The sequence below is a fragment of the Salmo salar genome, chromosome ssa24, assembly GCF_905237065.1.
Source record: "Salmo salar chromosome ssa24, Ssal_v3.1, whole genome shotgun sequence".
NCBI classification, from domain to species: Eukaryota; Metazoa; Chordata; class Actinopteri; order Salmoniformes; family Salmonidae; genus Salmo; species Salmo salar.
In genome coordinates this window covers 47140837-47153336 of record NC_059465.1, presented here as the reverse complement: position 1 = coordinate 47153336, position 12500 = coordinate 47140837, and the positions used below count along the sequence as shown (strand labels likewise).

Sequence of the window (12500 nt, the reverse complement as noted above, 5' to 3'; positions counted from 1 at the left end):
CCCCATGTCTTATTGTAATACAGTAACATGCCCATGTCTTATTGTAATACAGTAACATACCCCATGTCTTATTGTAATACAGTAACATGCCCCATGTCTTATTGTAATACAGTAACATGCCCATGTCTTATTGTAATACAGTAACATGCCCATGTCTTATTGTAATACAGTAACATACCCCATGTCTTATTGTAATACAGTAACATATCCCATGTCTTATTGTAATACAGTAACATGCCCCATGTCTTATTGTAATACAGTAACATGCCCATGTCTTATTGTAATACAGTAACATACCCCATGTCTTATTGTAATACAGTAACATACCCCATGTCTTATTGTAATACAGTAACATATCCCATGTCTTATTGTAATACAGTAACATGCCCCATGTCTTATTGTAATACAGTAACATGCCCCATGTCTTATTGTAATACAGTAACATACCCCATGTCTTATTGTAATACAGTAACATACCCCATGTCTTATTGTAATACAGTAACATGCCCATGTCTTATTGTAATACAGTAACATGCCCCATGTCTTATTGTAATACAGTAACATGCCCCATGTCTTATTGTAAAACAGTAACATACCCCATGTCTTATTGTAATACAGTAACATACCCCATGTCTTATTGTAATACAGTAACATGCCCCATGTCTTATTGTAATACAGTAACATACCCCATGTCTTATTGTAATACAGTAACATGCCCCATGTCTTATTGTAATACAGTAACATGCCCATGTCTTATTGTAATACAGTAACATGCCCATGTCTTATTGTAATACAGTAACATACCCATGTCTTATTGTAATACAGTAACATGCCTATGTCTTATTGTAATACAGTAACATGCCCCATGTCTTATTGTAATACAGTAACATACCCATGTCTTATTGTAATACAGTAACATACCCCATGTCTTATTGTAATACAGTAACATACCCCATGTCTTATTGTAATACAGTAACATGCCCATGTCTTATTGTAATACAGTAACATACCCCATGTCTTATTGTAATACAGTAACATGCCCATGTCTTATTGTAATACAGTAACATACCCATGTCTTATTGTAAAACAGTAACATACCCCATGTCTTATTGTAATACAGTAACATACCCCATGTCTTATTGTAATACAGTAACATACCCCATGTCTTATTGTAATACCGTAACATTGTGAGTTGATGTGAGAGGCCAGTGGATGGATTGGGGACATGGGTTTTTAGCTAAAGAAAGACTCTGTGGTCAAAGTGTCCAGTATGTCAGTGGTTGTGGCTTGGACACTCTGTCAGGTCGTCCACTCTTCCCTTCACACAGAATAACATTTCCCTTGTCTTGTTACTTCAGTGTTTTCCTATATCCTGATTGAATTGAACACATCAGGGATGTCTGGTAGAAATCAATTTCTGTCCTTGAAGGAAGCAGTAGTTTGTGAATCACTATGGTTGTATCTGAAATTTATTGGTCCTTATTTAGGATCACTGTGTACATAGGACACACACACACACACACACACACACACACACACACACACACACACACACACACACACACACCTGGCAGCAGGGAACTATTGAAAGCAGAACCCTCCTTACATTCCACATGTTCTGTCTCCTCACACGCTAACGTTCTTCTCTACGTCTCAGAGATACGCTAGAAACCCCGGGAGGACAAACACACCTGGAGAGGAAAGAGGGTGTGTGTTTACCCTTATTAAGCTCAAAAGTACACTTGTCAGACATGACAACAATACAGAACATTAACAATAGGTCAACCAATGAACTTTCAACTTTGGCCAGGATTCAAACCACCGCAGATTATCGCGCTGGACTTGACTTGAAGAATGTTTACACTATGACAGGTGGAACTGCAATCAAATCGCAAAGCTTAGCCTACTTAAAAAATATATGTTTTATTTTACCTTTCGTCCATACCTTATTAAGGCATACAAGTTTTAAACATCACTTTTTTAATGTGGATGCTTCCAAATGTGTGATATTATGGGATATCAACTTAGCCCTAGTCAGTTACTTATGAAATATCAATCAACCCTCCTAACCCTCCACACTCCCTCCCAACCCTCCACACTCCCTCCTAACCCTCCACACTCCCTCCTAACCCTCCCATCCCTCCTATCCCTCCACAACCTCCTCCTAACCCTCCACAACTCCCTCCTAACCCTCCACAACCCTCCTAACCTCCACAACTCCTCCTAACCCTCCACACTCCCTCCTAACCCTCCACAACCCTCTACACTCCCTCCACAACCCTCCTAACCCTCCTAACCCTCTACACTCTCACAACCCTCAACGACCCTCCACACTCCCTCCTAACCCTCCATGATCTTTCAATCCTCCTATCCCTCCACACTCTCCTAACCCTCCACAACCCTCCTAACCTTCAACACCCTCCCAACCCTCCATAGCCCTCCGAACCCTCCACAACCCTCCGAAACCCTCCTAACCCTCCACACTCTCCCAACCCTCGACGACCCTCCACACTCCCTCCTAAACCTCCACAACCCTTCCAACCCTCCACACTCTCCAAACCCTCCTAACCCTACACACTCAATTCTAACCCTCCACTACCCTCCACACTCTCCCAACCCTTTTCGACCCTCCACATCCCTCCATACACCTCCACAACCTTCCTAACCCTCCTAACCCTCCAGAACCCTCCTAACCTTCCACTTCTCTCCTAACCCTCCTAACCCTCCACATCCCTCCTAACCCTCCACAACCTTCCTAACCCTCCGAACTCTCCAAAACACAACAAAACATCCCTCCTAACCGACCACATTGCACCGTTACCACAACCCAGGAACACAGAGCCTAAGACAGACACCGGTCATGGACTGGAGTGCCTTTCCTTGGGAAGACTATCCACCAGTTAGAGAATTCCACTGACTGTGGTGGACAGAGAGGGGATTACCATAGAGGGGATTACCATAGTGTGGAGATGCTGTTGATCTACTCTGACCTTCTAGATGTAATCTACTCTGACCTTCTAGATGTAATCTACTCTGACCTTCTAGATGTAATCTACTCTGACCTTCTAGATGTAATCTACTCTGACCTTCTAGATGTAATCTACTCTGACCTTCTAGATGTAATCTACTCTGACCTTCTAGATGTAATCTACTCTGTCTATCTAGATGTAATCTACTCTGTCTATCTAGATGTAATCTACTCTGTCCGTATAGATGTAATCTACTCTGTCCATCTAGATGTAATCTACTCTGTCCATCTAGATGTAATCTACTCTGTCTATCTAGATGTAATCTACTCTGTCCATCTAGATGTAATCTACTCTGACCGTCTAGATGTAATCTACTCTGACCGTCTAGATGTAATCTACTCTGACATTATAGATGTAATCTACTCTGGCCGTATAGATGTAATCTACTCTGTCCATCTAGATATAATCTACTCTGACCTTCTAGATGTAATCTACTCTGACCTTATAGATGTAATCTACTCTGTCTATCTAGATGTAATCTACTCTGACCTTCTAGATGTAATCTACTCTGTCCATCTAGATGTAATCTACTCTGTCCATCTAGATGTAATCTACTCTGACCTTCTAGATGTAATCTACTCTGTCCATCTAGATGTAATCTACTCTGACCTTATAGATGTAATCTACTCTGTCTATCTAGATGTAATCTACTCTGACCTTCTAGATGTAATCTACTCTGACCTTCTAGATGTAATCTACTCTGCCCATCTAGATGTAATCTACTCTGTCCATCTAGATGTAATCTACTCTGACCTTCTAGATGTAATCTACTCTGACCTTCTAGATGTAATCTACTCTGACCTTCTAGATGTAATCTACTCTGACCATCTAGATGTAATCTACTCTGACCATCTAGATGTAATCTACTCTGTCCATCTAGATGTAATCTACTCTGTCCATCTAGATGTAATCTACTCTGACCTTCTAGATGTAATCTACTCTGACCTTCTAGATGTAATCTACTCTGAACTTCTAGATGTAATCTACTCTGACCTAGATGTAATCTACTCTGTCAATATAGATGTAATCTACTCTGACCGTATATATATAATCTACTCTGACCTTCTAGATGTAATCTACTCTGACCTTCTAGATGTAATCTACTCTGACCGTATAGATGTAATCTACTCTGTCCGTATAGATGTAATCTACTCTGACCGTATATATATAATCTACTTTGTCCATCTCGATGTAATCTACTCTGACCTTCTAGATGTAATCTACTCTGACCTTATAGATGTAATCTACTCTGTCCGTATAGATGTAATCTACTCTGACCTTCTAGATGTAATCTACTCTGACCATGTAGATGTAATCTACTCTGACCTTCTAGATGTAATCTACTCTGTCCATCTAGATGTAATCTACTCTGACCGTATAGATGTAATCTACTCTGACCTTCTAGATGTAATCTACTCTGACCATGTAGATGTAATCTACTCTGACCTTCTAGATGTAATCTACTCTGTCCATCTAGATGTAATCTACTCTGACCTTCTAGATGTAATCTACTCTGTCTGTATAGATGTAATCTACTCTGACCATCTAGATTCTCTCTGTCTCTCTGTGTGTTTTATGGCCCCTCTATTCAATAAGCACTTGGACTTGACCACCACCTCATGCAGAAACTGATTGACTTGGTTTACTGTTCTACCCTCTGACGGTCTGTGTGTCAGAAGTCTACCTTCTGTAAATGTCTGTTTCACTCTGGATGGATGAGATGTATTGTATCTGATTGGTATAGTGGTTCCTATGTAACATAAACTATAGGTCTCTAAACACAGGTTGCATTGTTTCTCATTCTGTCAATGAGATCTGAACAACCAGGTACAGATGGTCCTGACTTGTATGGTTTGCCCAAAACATCCTCTTTCCAGGGTAGGCTGAACATACAGAGTGCTTTGTAACGCTGGAGGCTCACATAGCTAACCTGCGTGCTAGTGGGAGTCTAGCTATGTGTGTTTTTAACCATGAAACATTGAACTTGAAGGATTTCTGCGCTGAAAAGAAAAATCACATCGTGCCAAAACCATATTGCCTCCAGTCCTCCTCGTCCAGTCAATCTTTTCCTCGTTGCTCGGACTCTCTCCGCTCTGCTCCTGCTGCAATGCACCTGTGTGTCTGGCTTCGTTTTGCCACTGTGAAAATATTTGCATTGCTGTCCTTCTTTATTAATACGGAGGAGAAAGCGGTTCCCGGTCCTGAGGTGAATTATTAGTTTGGTCTCAAGTATTGTATCTGGAGGGGGTATGAGACAAATGGAAGGCTCTAGACTGAAACACCTGGAAGGCTCTGTCAGACTGAATCACTCCTCCTGGTGTGGTTATTACTAGTGGAATCATTCCTCCTGGTTATTACTAGTGGAATCATTTCTCCTGGTGGGGTTATTACTAGTGGAATCATTCCTCCTGGTGGGGTTATTACTAGTGGAATCATTTCTCCTGGTGGGGTTATTACTAGTGGAATCATTTCTCCTGGTGGGGTTATTACTAGTGGAATCATTCCTCCTGGTGGGGTTATTACTAGTGGAATCATTTCTCCTGGTGGGGTTATTACTAGTGGAATCATTCCTCCTGGTGGGATTATTACTAGTGGAATCATTTCTCCTGGTGGGGTTATTACTAGTGGAATCATTCCTCCTGGTGGGGTTATTACTAGTGGAATCATTTCTCCTGGTGTGGTTATTACTAGTGGAATCATTCCTCCTGGTGGGGTTATTACTAGTGGAATCATTCCTCCTGGTGGGGTTATTACTAGTGGAATCACTCCTCCTGGTGGGGTTATTACTAGTGGAATCATTTCTCCTGGTGTGGTTATTACTAGTGGAATCATTTCTCCTGGTGTGGTTATTACTAGTGGAATCATTCCTCCTGGTGGGGTTATTACTAGTGGAATCATTCCTCCTGGTGGGGTTATTACTAGTGGAATCATTCCTCCTGGTGGGGTTATTACTAGTGGAATCATTTCTCCTGGTGGGGTTATTACTAGTGGAATCATTCCTCCTGGTGGGGTTATTACATTACTAGTGGAATCATTTCTCCTGGTGGGGTTATTACTAGTGGAATCATTCCTCCTGGTGGGATTATTACTAGTGGAATCATTTCTCCTGGTGTGGTTATTACTAGTGGAATCATTCCTCCTGGTGGGGTTATTACTAGTGGAATCATTCCTCCTGGTGGGGTTATTACTAGTGGAATCATTCCTCCTGGTGGGGTTATTACTAGTGGAATCATTCCTCCTGGTTATTACTAGTGGAATCATTTCTCCTGGTTATTACTAGTGGAATCATTCCTCCTGGTTATTACTAGTGGAATCATTCCTCCTGGTTATTACTAGTGGAATCATTTCTCCTGGTGAGGTTATTACATTACTAGTGGAATCATTTCTCCTGGTGGGGTTATTACTAGTGGAATCATTCCTCCTGGTTATTACTAGTGGAATCATTTCTCCTGGTTATTACTAGTGGAATCATTTCTCCTGGTGGGGTTATTACTAGTGGAATCATTCCTCCTGGTTATTACTAGTGGAATCATTTCTCCTGGTGGGGTTATTACTAGTGGAATCATTCCTCCTGGTGGGGTTATTACTAGTGGAATCATTCCTCCTGGTGGGGTTATTACCAGTGGAATCATTTCTCCTGGTGGGGTTATTACTAGTGGAATCATTCCTCCTGGTGGGGTTATTACTAGTGGAATCATTTCTCCTGGTGGGGTTATTACTAGTGGAATCATTTATCCTGGTGGGGTTATTACTAGTGGAATCATTCCTCCTGGTTATTACTAGTGGAATCATTCCTCCTGGTGGGGTTATTACTAGTGGAATCATTCCTCCTGGTGGGGTTATTACTAGTGGAATCATTTCTCCTGGTGTGGTTATTACTAGTGGAATCATTCCTCCTGGTGGGGTTATTACTAGTGGAATCATTCCTCCTGGTGGGGTTATTACTAGTGGAATCATTCCTCCTGGTGGGGTTATTACTAGTGGAATCATTCCTCCTGGTTATTACTAGTGGAATCATTTCTCCTGGTGGGGTTATTACTAGTGGAATCATTCCTCCTGGTGGGGTTATTACTAGTGGAATCATTCCTCCTGGTTATTACTAGTGGAATCATTTCTCCTGGTGGGGTTATTACATTACTAGTGGAATCATTCCTCCTGGTTATTACTAGTGGAATCATTTCTCCTGGTGGGGTTATTACTAGTGGAATCATTTCTCCTGGTGGGGTTATTACTAGTGGAATCATTTCTCCTGGTGGGGTTATTACTAGTGGAATCATTTCTCTTTGCTATGTCCATACACCCAGCCAGCTTGTCCTTTCAGAACAACAATATAAATCCCAGCCAGCCTGTCCATACAGTCAAATACACTACATATTATCTAGCTGGTCTACAGTGTAGTCGTGTATTTGCCAAATACCTCCTAGTGTATTCCACATTGATAGTGTAGGAAAGTATTCAGACCCCTTCCCTTTTTCCACATTTTGTTACGTCTATGAATGTCCTTGAGTGGCCCAGCCAGAGCCCAGACTTGAACCCGATCGAACATCTCTGGAGAGAACTGAAAAATAGCTGTGCAGCGACGCTCCCAATCCAACCTGACAGATCTTGAGAGGATCTGCAGAGAAGAATGGGAGAAACTCCCCAAATACAGGTGTGCTAAGCTTGTAGCATCATACCCAAGAAGACTCAAGGCTTGAATCGCTTCCAAAGGTGCGTCAACAAAGTACTGAGTAAAGGGTCTGAATACTTACGTAAATGTGATATTTGTAACGTAGACACATGGAGTCAGGAAGCAGGTGCAGTTAGTGAGTTTAATAATAACGAACATGGAGCGATACAAAACAAGAGAAGCGTCTAACATGGAAACATAAACAGTACTACCTGCACAGTGGCTACGACTCGAGAGGGATTATGGGTGCACTCAAGACAGGAACCTCTCCCGAATCGTGGAGACGTGACAGGGCATCGGCTTTGATGTTTTTTTTTAACCTGGGCGATATGTCAGCGTGAAATCGAATCTTGTGAAGATGAGGGCCCACCTGGCTTGGAGTGGGTTAAGTCGCCTCGCTGTCCGTATGTACTCCAAGTTCCGATAGTCGGTGAGGATGAGAAATGGGTCCTGGGCCCCTTCCAGCCAGTGTCTCCACTCCTCCAATGCGAACTTCACCGCCAGGAGCTCCTGATGGCCAAAATCCTAGTTCCTCTCTACAAGAGACAGCTTTTTTGAGTAATATGCACATGGATTCAATTTCTGTGGATTACCTTGACGTTGGGACAGGACAGCCCCCACGCCTACTTTTGACGCGTTAACCTCCACCACGAAGGACAGCGTAGGATCTGGATGTTTAAGAAATGGGGCGGAGCCGAAAAGACCCTTCAGCAGGCGGAAGGCTTCGTCAACTGCAGAATTACATCCCAACTTCCGTGGACCACCCTTGAGGTGAGAAGATAGGCGATCGAGCTAAAGGTTTCAATGAATCAGCAGTAGAAATTGGCAAATCCCCCAAAACGTTGTACACCCTTTATGGTGGTTGGGACAGGCCATGACCTGACAGCATCCGCTTTCCTCTCATCCATCATGACTCCTTGCGGGCCGATCTGGTAACCCAAAAAGGGGACAGCTTCTTGATGGAATTGGCACTTCGTCGCCTTCACTTACAGGTGGTTAGCCAGGAGGCGTTCCAGGACTACTCTGAAGTGAGCAATGTGATCATCCAAGGTAGCCGAGTAGACCAGGATGTCATCGATATCCACGACCACCTGGCGTCCAAGCATGTCCCGGAACACCTCGTTGATGAATGCCTGGAACACTGACGAAGCATTGGCTAATCCAATGGCATCACCAAGTACTCGTAGGGACCAGATATTGTTGTGAAGGCAGTCTGCCATTCATCCCCCTCCCGGATGTGGATCAAATTGTAGGCACTTCGCAGGTCCAACTTTGTCAAAAACCAGGCCCCACGGAGTGGTTCAATCGCAGATGGCACCAACGAGGGAAGGCAGCGGTACTTCGTGGCGATGGAATTCAGATTTCTGTAATCGATGCGCGGGCGCAATTTTCCATTCTTGGCCACGAAGAAGAAGCCTGCCGACGCAGGGGAACTGGACGTGCAAATGAAACCCTGTTGGAGAGCCTCCTGGATGTACTCCTCCATAGCCTTGGGTTTCGGCCACCGACAGAGCGTACATGTGGAGGCGTAGATCCTGCAAGCAGGTCAATGGCACAGTCCCAAGGGCGATGAAGAGGGAGAAAGGGAGGCCCGGGTCTTGGAAAAACCTCCCGAACGATCTTGGTATACCTCCGGGATGTTGGACTGAAGGGCAAGGGTAAGCAGGTCTTCTGGCATTCGGGTGTCCAGTCTGTGATTTTCATCCTCGCCATGAGATGGTGGGGTTGTGACGTTGAAGCCATGGGAGGCCGAGGATGATGTCGTGTATGGGTGCACTGATGAGGAGGAAGGGAAGGCTTTGAGGATGAGTGGTGCTGTGATGTGTGCAATTGTCCCGGATCCCAGTGGTTGACTATCCAGTGCTTGAACCGGACAAGGAGAGGAGAGCGGGTATGAGGTGATGTTAAGGGAGGAGGCAAGGTCAATAAAATTCCCTGCGGCACCAGAGTCCAATAGAGCTGTAGAAACAGTAGATGAGGGACAGCCACCCAGTGAAATCGTTACTGAAAATGGTTTGGCGGAAAGTAATGATGATGGAGTACTCACGCCTAACCCAGGAGACGGATGATCACGTGGCTGTCCCTCTGTTCCATTGAAACTGGTGCCCCTCCTATCCATAATAAGGACAGAGCCCCAGCTGTCTACGACGGCGTCGCTCAGCCGCAGTGTGGCCCCCCACCGCCATGGGTTCAGGCTCTGATCAACGGAGGATGAAGAGAGGCGATGGGGGTACCGATGCTCCCAAAGAAGGTTATCCAGACGGATGGCCATCGTAATGAGGGTGTCCAAGGATAGCTTGTCTTTTCAGCACGCCAATTTTGTCTGTACCTCTTTGCGTAATCCTCTTCTGAATAGGGTGTGGAGTACCGGCTCATTCCATCCACTGGATGCTGCCACTGTCCAAATGTGAGTGCGTATTCCACCGTGGTCTGGCCATCCTGCCACGTTTTGAGTAGGCGCTCACCCCCCTCTCTGCCCTTTGGTGGATGGTCGAAGCAACCCTAAACAGAGCCAAGAACCCCTCATAGGAACCCAGCTCTTCCTTTCCTTACTCCCAGTCGGCCGTGGCCCACTCCAACGCCCGTCCAGTCAGCAGAGAAATTACCGTGGCAACCTTGGACCTCTCGGTGGTGGGGGGCTCCCATCTGGTGAGTGAAATAGAGGGAACACTGGAGTAGGAATGGAGTAGGTCATATTTGTCCGGGAGGGACAATCAGGCATAGCTGACCAGGACGGTCTGCTGGATGGGCTCGGGGTACTGGCTCGCTGGGTCGACTTGTGGTATAGAATCCTCTGCTGTTTGGAGATGACACCACTTAAGTAATGTCGACTCGCTGAAGAACGTGGAGGACCTCATCCATAGCCGTCCCCAAATGAGACAGCTGGTCATGGTGTTGATGAAGTAGGTGTCCTAGTTCTCCGACCATCTGGTAGATGTCTTGGTTAACTGCTGCTCCCATTTGTTGAGGTAGTATTCTGTAACGTAGCTGCAGGGAGTCAGGAAGCAGGTGAAGTTAGTGAGTTTAATAATAGCGAATGTGGAGCGATACAAAACAAGAGAAGAGTCTGACCTAGAAACACTAACAATACTACCTGATGACTGATAACAAAAGAGTGCTATATAAATGGTAGGTAATGAAGGGAGTAATGAAGTCCAGTTGTGACTGATGATGAGACACAGGTGTGGGTAAAGATGTTTGCTAGGTGTGGGTAAAGATGGGTTGCCAGGTGTGGGTAAAGATGAGTTGCTAGGTGTGGGTAAAGATGGGTTGCTAGGTGTGGGTAAAGATGGGTTGCCAGGACCGGTGGTTGGTAGACCGGTGACGTCGAGGTGACAATATTACATTTTTGTTTTTGATGCAAATATATATACACTACCAGTCAAAAGTTTTAGAACAGCTACTTTATTTTTACAATTTTCTACATTGTAGAATAATAGTGAAGACATCAAAACTATGAAATAACACATATGGAATCATGTAGTAACCAAAAAAAGTGTTAAACAAATCAAAATATATTTTAGATTTTAGATTCTTCAAAAAGCCACCCTTTGATGACAGCTTTGCACACTCTTGGCATTTTCTCAACCAGCTTCACCTGGAATGCTTTTCCAACAGTCTTGAAGGAGTTCCCACATATGCTGAGTACTTGATGGCTGCTTTTCCTTCACTCTGCAGTCCAACTCATCCAAAACCATCTCAATTTGGTTGAGGTCAGGTGATTGTGGAGGCCAGGTCATCTAATGCAGCACTCCATCACTCTCCGTCCTGGTAAAATAGCTGTTACACAGGCTGGAGGTGTGTTGGGTCATTGTCCGGTTGAAAAACAAATGATAGTCCCACTAAGCCCAAACCAGATGGGATGGCGTAACGCTGCAGAATGCTGTAGTAGCCATGCTGGTTAAGTGTGCCTTGATTTCTAAATAAATCACAGACAGTGTCACCGGCAAAGCACCCCCACACAATAACACCTCCTCCTCCATGCTTCACGGTGGGAAATACACATGCGAAGATCATCCGTTCACCCACACAGCGTCTCACAAAGACACGGCAGTTGGAACCAAATATCTCCGATTTGGACTGCAGACCAAAGGAGTAATTTCCACGAGTCTAATGTCCATTGCTCGTGTTTCTTGGCCCAAGCAAGTCTCTTCTTCTCGTTGGTGTCCTTTAGTAGTGGTTTCTTTGCAGCAATTCGACCATCAAGGCCTGATTCACACAGTCTCCTCTGAACAGGTGATGTTGAGATGTGTCTGTTACTTGAACTCTGTGAAGCATTTTTTTTGGACTGCAATTTCTGAGGCTGGTAACTTATCCTCTGCAGCAGAGGTAACTCTGGGTCTTCCATTCCTGTGGTGGTCCTCATGAGAGACAGTTTTATCATAGCGCTTGATGGGTTTGCAACTGCACTGAATTTTTCCGTATTAACTGACCTTCATGTGTCACGTCCTGACCACAGTAAGTTGTTATTTTCTATGGTAGAGTAGGTCAGGGCGTGACAGGGGGGTGTTTGTCTGTTTTTGTATTTCTATGTTTAGTTTCTAGTTTTGTATTTCTAGGTTGGTTTTTGTTTGGCATGACCTCCACTTAGAGGCAGCTGGTTGTCGTTGTCTCTAATTGGAGGCCATACTTAAGTTGATGTTTGTCCCACTGGTGTTTTGTGGGTGATTATATTTTGAGTAGCGTGTTTTCTTCTCTGCGTCACTGTTTGTTGTTTTTGTGTTTTCAAGTATTTAAGTGTGTTGCATTCAGTTTCACGTTTAATAAATATGTGGAACGAAACCGACGCTGCATTTTGGTCC

The 12500-nt window shown here is 44.3% G+C and overlaps 1 protein-coding gene across 1 annotated transcript in view; it reads left to right on the top strand.

Annotated features, from left to right (window-relative positions):
• The window catches only part of cfap299 (cilia and flagella associated protein 299), a 295524-nt gene that overhangs the window by 221233 nt on the left and 61791 nt on the right, over nucleotides 1-12500 (top strand). The gene's annotated exons all lie outside the window — the stretch shown is intronic.